We start from the raw sequence: 7,736 nt of genomic DNA, 5'->3' as shown, positions 1-7,736 counted from the left end.
TCGATCAAGGAACACGAGATCATGCTTCACTTCCTCCACCTCCTCCTATTGTTCTCCCTAACCCACAAGTTCAAAGGCTTGAAAAGTTCAAACTCACTCAAGCCCTTTTGGCAAGTAAACATGAAGAAGGAAAGTCAGTGTGTGCTCACATCCTAGAGATGAAGTCACACATTGATAGGTTAAGAATGTTAGGATCCGTTGTCTGTGAGGAGCTGGCTGTTGACTGGGTTCTTCAGTCTCTTCCTGACTCATATAGTGACTTCGTAAGAGAGTACTATATGATGAACCATGACGTGACCCTCATCGATCTCACCTATATGCTTGTTGCTGCTGAATCAGCATTGATTTGGCGCACTGAAAAAGCAAGGTTGATTAGTGGATCTGCCTACCAGAGCTCTATGGATATAGGCAATAACAACGAAAGGCATGCCATGGTCAAAAAGTTTGATCATAAGAGAAAGTCAAAGTCTAAAGTAGTTCCGTGTACTGTTCCAAAAGAGTCAATTTGCTTTTATTGCCAAGAGAAGGGGCATTGGAGACGAAGCTGCCCAGTCTACCTGAGAGATCTAAGAGATGAAAGAGTCAAGACGTTTGGCTCTACTTCAGGTAAAATCCACTATCTAACTCCATTAAGTTCCTATTCATTGATTCGTAATATATGATATGATAAGATTACATTTGAATGTTTTGCAGGATCAATGAAAAGAGAGGAAGCTTGATGGAAGAGCAAGATGAGTTTGATCACGAAGAAATGGATCACGATCGCATGGATTCAAAGATCAGATTTTGAGCTTAGAAAGTTATGATAGAGTTGTTAGGAATATTTGATTACATAGTTTTTCAGTTGATTTTGCGTTGTAAGGACATGTTTTCCACTGCTTTATGAGTAAAATAAATTTTGATTTATCTTATTTATGTATATCCTTACAATAGAATCCTTGTGAAAAATTGATGTTTGTGTATTTCTATAAATGGATGTGATTCTTAGTTATGTTATGGTAGTGTCAAAATTTTCTAAGTAAGGAAAGGTTCCCATCACCCAAGTTTCAATTGGATAGAAACATGGAATCATATGATTTGAATCATGTGATGTAGTGAAATCTTGGTACTTAGGAAATTAAGACTAATTCCTTGATCACATAAGTATGTGAGTCAAGTAAAGGACTAAAGGAATAGAACACAATGTTGCGCACTAGTCAAGTCCACCACAAATAACAATAAGACTATTCGTTATAATTTACTAAAAGTCTAGTAAATGTGTCATACTTACAAGATTAAGTGTAATTCTGAATCATTGAAAGGTTTCAATGAATGGCAGAACGAATAAGAAGAATCAATGAAGGCAGGAAGATAAAAGTTTCTCCAATCTAAGAAGAAGGGAGAGTAATTTTGTATCAGATTTTATGATTGTCTTAATGATTAAGAACTATATCACAATTGATTCTCTAAGGACATCTTAGTGCACTAGTATGACTGAGAAGAGGAATCGGAAATTGTTGAAATGGTTAAATCAAAAACGATGAGTCATACTTCGTTCCAAAATCAAGTCTTAGAATCGCATTCCAAGATTGTGAATTGAGTGATACACATTCATTAAATGTGAAGTAGAAAATTCTTTTCTTACTCCTACACATTTGAATTTGGTATGTTGTGATGTCTTGAAGAAGCCAAAGACCAATTAAGACCAAATGTGTGTAATGTTTTGTCTTGATATAGACACACACTAACTCTTGGATATTTGTTTATCAAGAAATGTTCTTGATAAGAGAATCTAATATGTCAAGAGGTCAGTGGGAGTCTGAAGATCTTGAAAGCATTCAAGAATTAATCAAGAGTAAACACTAGCGCACGACTTGAGGTTTGTAACCTATCGTGTTGACATAATTTTGTTTCTGTGCCATTCTGGTTTAAGTTGACTATGCAATGTCAGTTCTATGATTTCTCATGTGGATTGCATAGAGTCAAGACGCCCTAATCAATGGAAAGTACATTGATACGAAGGGGTAATCTTATTGACAACTTGGAAGACATGGTGGGCACCCGTGCTGCCATGAGGCAAGAAATTAAAATTAAGTAAATTCAATCCATAAGAGTTGAATTTTGTTTTGATAAATTCACTTGGATAAGAAAACATGCACCTTAAAATCTAAGTGTCATAAGATTTCTCTCCGTTCGTGAAGAAATTCTTTCACTAAGAGAGATTTTAAGAAGATAGTGGTTGTCAAAATTGCGTTCTCAAATTCGATTATGATTACGACATCCCTTTTCATAGTTCGAATTGTGAGGTTTGGCAATTGGTCTGAATATTTGAGGACTTAGTATTGTTCAGACACACATATAAGCTATCTATTGAAAGGTTTATGAGTTTAAGAAGCTTGATAAAGGCTTATCAACTGTTTTCTAAATACACGTCAAACCTAGTGGGAGCATAACTGCTATGCTTGTATGATAATAATCATCATGATAGTGGGAGCATAAATGTTATGCTTATATGATTATTATGTCAAGTATTGCAAGATAGCAATATTAATTATAGAAAACAAGAGTTATACTTTGCAAAGTCGTAAGGGTTGAAAAGTTGTTTTGCTATAATTAAGGGAGAGAATATTATGATTCATTTCAAATCCAAAGGCTTAGATTGTGGAATTTTAATAAATTTAGTCAAGGATACATAGTGTGTTCTCAATTTTGATTATGATTATGGCATCCCTCTTCATAGTTCGAATTAGGAGAACGTGACACATAAAATATTATGGCAAAAGATTGATAAAGTATCATATCTTTATGTAAGACATTATGCATCGTGTCCCATACGTTTCCGGTATTGGATCGATTGCAAATACTATAATATTTGACCATTCTAAAATTTTCCAAATGTATAGCGCATTAAGAGGAAAAAAGGACTAGAATCGGTTTTGACTAAAATAATTAAACAAATATCAAAGGACGATCCAAAGTTCACTGAAGATTGGTTGCTTGTGAGTAGTTGGAAGTATGGTATTGGATGGACCATATCGACATTATTATGAATAGATAAGATTCTATTAAGAATGAGTTGTCATATGGCAAATATGGAAATGTTTCCATATTGGGACTTGGATATTGAGAATCTATGTCTAGATTAGAAACTTTTATGCAAGAAGGATGTTCAAAGGAATGTACTTTGAGTGAGAGACATCATATCTATATAATTGTTTCTAATAGAGATTGGCCAAATCTTGATGATTTTGAGCTATGACTTTACGAAAGGATCATTGCATAAAATGTTAGAATCTAGCATATTCTATAAGTGGCAAGAATTTGATATTCTTATGCTTATGATAAGGATTGGGAGTTGTGAAATGTGTATGATTGGAAATGTGTTCATTTGATCTATTGTAACGTCCCAAAATTCAAGACTAAAAATTTCTTTAATAAAACATTACTTAAAACATATTTATCAATTCATAACATAATCAGAGTAAAACATTCCCAGGCTGTCTAATCTATGGTGTGTGCCATGCGATCACCCCGAGCTCTTCCCTCTGCTACCGGAAGTACCTGAAACCAAAACTAAAAACCGTAAGCACGAAGCTTAGTGATTTCCCCAACCTACCACATAACATGCATAACCACATACTACACATACTGGGACACGTCCGCTATTCTGGGCCTCGCCCCTACCTCGGGCATCGCCCGCTACAATGGCCCCGCCACTCCAGGCCTCGCCTGACTTCGAGCCCCGCTCGGATACATATCTGTTTCACTTAGGCCTCGCCTGTCACAAGGCCTTGCCCACTAACATATAATAACGCATAAATATATCACAACACATAAACTAAACGGATACTAATGGATCCTGTCCTAAGGCCTCGCATATCTTGGGCCTCACCCTTGTCCTGCTACTGATGTGTCATGGAACCCCGTCCATGCCCCTACTGGTTGTGAGATACGGGCCCAACCCACACTCACTCTTTCCCTAACTTGGGCCTCGCCCCTACTCTGCTGCTAATGAGATGTGGAACACCGTCCACACTCTGCTATTGGAGAGATATGGGACCTCACCCACCCTCACCTCCCTACCAGGCACATACATGTATCACACAGACAACAAGTATAAACTATCACATAAACCACTCCTTGGGCACCCTCCCGTTATCATTGGACCTCGTCCTAAATATCATACTATCATACCGTGCCTAGGGCTAACCCCGGGTCTTCTACTCATAACTACATGGGCTGGCATTATGGCCTTAGACCCATTCACACAAAGGGAAACTCACCTGCTCTTGCTGAACTTGCTGATAACCCCTCTAGCTGCTGCCCGACAACTCTCTGAACTCCTGCTCCACTAGCTCTTCGAGCTACCAATATCAATGCAACACTTAGTCTAACTGTCCTCCGAAAGTCAACTAAGTCGACTCTGGTCAAAGTAAAGTCCTGGTCAAGGTCAACCTTCCATGTCAACCTTACTCGACGAGTCTGCCTACTGACTCGCCGAGTTCATATGCTCAGAGTCCTTCCATTCACGGGTTGACTCGCTGAGTCAGTCCATGACTCGCCGAGTCCACCAATTTCCGAGTCTTGTCCTATCCAACTCACTGAGTCTCCACTCGACTCACTGATTCGAGTCTCAACTCGAAGGGTTCGGGGTTCCGCGACTTGACTCGCCGAGTCCAAGAACAGACTCGCCGAGTCCAAGGCAATCTTCAACTGACTCGCCGAGTTGTTCTTCCAACTTGCCGAGTTCGTGCCCAACTTCAACCAACTCGCCGAGTCCACCCATGTGACTCGCCGAGTCGCTCCAGTTCTTAATCCATACAATGGCTTTTCGAGCCATGCAGGGGCTCCAAATCATGGATCCATACTTCCAAGGCTCAATCCTCACGTAAGGTTGCAAACTTTACGTATAACTAAAGAGATCTAGACTCAAAACACACTGGGGCTAGGTTTTAGGACAAAAGAGCTTCACCAACTACTCAATATTTGATGCTTTATGACATATTGGACCATCCTAACTCTAGATCTAAAGTGGCAACAACATATCTAACCCCCAAGCCCAAATTGGGTCTCACACAACCATAAAACCCCCAAATCTCATAACAAAAAATAGATCTAGATGCAAAGGAGGGAAGATAGCAGCTTATTACCTCCAAGATGAACACTAAATGAAGTAGATCTCGGATCTACACCTGTCCTTTGAAGCAACCTTCTTGATCTTCAAGTTCCTTTCCAAAGTTTCCTTCATCCAAGGCTATTTCTCTCAAATGATGGAAGCTCACACGAAATCTAGGGTTTAAAGGTTCTCTAGGATGATATGGAGGCTGAGGGAGGGACATAACACCCTTTATATTGGATACAACTCCCGACATTAGGGTTTTCCTCATTCATACCAGACTCGCCGAGTCTCCTTAGCCGACTCGCCGGGTCGATCACTTACTCCTTGACCCGGATCCCGCTCGGACTCGCCGAGTTCCTCCTTGGACTCGACGAGTCGGCCCTTTAACGTAGGGTTTCCTTTCCTTTCTTGGCCTTCCTGATTTTGGGTGTTACATCTATTTCACAAAGTAAGGACCATAAGTAAACATTGTGTGCATGCTAAGAGCATGGGACAATTGTTGTTGTAATTCAAGTAAAAAGTTGATTACCCGAAACGACAAATAATGAGTAATCAATATAGTGATTAAATAAAAGGTGTTTTATTTATACTCAAAGGTTTGGGGCCATATAGGATTAGTATTATTCTTGTGTTTCACTTTGCATGTTTTGACTTCCTGAATAATTAAATTATTTCAGAATAATCAAATTATTCAAACGGTCCACAGTCGTTCATATGTTGGAAGTAGGTATGAATGAAGACTGTCATGAATTGGTGTGTGGATTGTCTAAAGTGTATTAGACATAAGCAAATGTTTGCTGCAATGTTCATGAGTGCTTATGAATATGATTTGAGCATTGGAATAAACCCACGCTCACTTGGACAACTTCATGGATTTTATCATGAGTGATTGGTGAGACGATAATATCTTATATTCTAGAAACCAAGATATGTGAGTTGTATCTTGCAAGTCGGTTACACATTGATAATATGTAAACGCACCAGTAACTTGGTGTTATATAACATATTGTTGTGTGTGATTCGGTGAGTGAGTGCAAGCAAGCATTGAATCAAAGTTTATCCATTCCTTTTATCCAAAGTGGGATGAAAGCGATATCTGTTGGTCCCTCGATGATTTAGTGATGACACCCTAAGCACTTGGCCAATCCGGGGCTAATTTGATGTGTTCAATTGTAGTCTGTTGTCAGTCGTCATAAATCTGAAATCAGGAAACAACACATAGACAGAGACAATGATTTAAATCCATGTCTCAGTCTATACGATATCTAGAATGTTGGAATATATGATCCCTTATCTAAAGGACGCATATCTGATAAGATCAGAGTTGACAACGATTTTTGAAAGCTACGATTGCAGATCAGGATCTGAAGTCATACACAGAAAAGTTATTAGACTTATCCAAGTGGGAGACTGTTGGATTAGTGTCTAAGTCCATAACTATTTTGGTGTGTACTTGACCCGATGGTGCATGGTCCTTTTGGGTTGCCTTCACCAAAGCAACTTGATAGGATGAATTATGGAGAGAGAGAAAGAGAGGATTAATTATGATTTATTAATATATTATGAGAATAATATATTAAAGGAGAAATCATATTGTTTAATTAATATTAGTCAATAATTAATTAAGAATTAATTTTGTGGCTAAAAGACATTAATTAAACTTAAGGGACTAGAACTATCAATTGTATGATAGTTGAATATTGCACTAATGGACTCCATATTAGAGGGGTGGACAAATTCTATGGGGAAACCCATTAGAAATCGTCCTAGGCCTCTAAGGAGGGAGTCCATGGGTTGCTTAGGGCCTAAGCAGTCAAATTAGGGTTTCCTTGTTAGATAACCCTAATAGCCTCACTATTTAAGGATCCCTAGAGCACCAAAAACGTGGCCAATAGTTTTCTTAAGGTTTCCACACGTTTTTTGGTGCCTCCTTTCTTCTTCTTCATCATCCTCTTGCTCTTGGTGTTTGTGAGCCATTAAAGGAGTGACACTTGTGACTCTAAGCTTTCTAAAGCCATTACAAGGAGGATTTGAGATTGTTATTGCTACATAACAATAAAGGTATGATCTAAACCCTAATTCATATATTAATATCGATTATCATATGCTTGATCTAGGGTTTAAAGTCTTGGATGAATGCATGTACAATAGAGAAACCTAGATCCAAGCATTAGGGTTTGCATGAGCACATAGGATGTTCTTATGGCCAAAACCCGTCAAACTCTAGCTGTTGGATGACAAATTCCCAAATCTATCAATCATCAAAATAACACCCAATTAATAATTGGGTTCCAACTCATAACCATAAGTCCATACTTGGGGTAAAAGACTACTTTACCCCTATCTTAGCTTGACTCTATCCCAAGGCGCGATCTAAAGGCCCAAAAGTCTAATAATGGACCAAGGCCCAACTATGGCGCATCTGTGGCCCAATATTCCCAATTGGGCCCAAGTCTCTACATGGTCTTAATCAATGGCCCAATAATCCATTCTTGGTCCAACATTTGAGATTCTCATAGTCCAACATCTCATAATCATCAAGGCCCAGACTATGGACCATCTATGGCCCAATTTTCCAAATTGCGCCCAAACCCTCACATGGGTCTTACTCTAGGCCCATTAAATTATTCTAAGCCCA

The sequence above is a fragment of the Lactuca sativa genome, chromosome 7 (genome assembly GCF_002870075.4).
Source record: "Lactuca sativa cultivar Salinas chromosome 7, Lsat_Salinas_v11, whole genome shotgun sequence".
Lineage (NCBI taxonomy): Eukaryota > Viridiplantae > Streptophyta > Magnoliopsida > Asterales > Asteraceae > Lactuca > Lactuca sativa.
The sequence above is the reverse complement of the archived record's forward strand: the minus strand, read 5'-3'. Positions refer to the sequence as shown.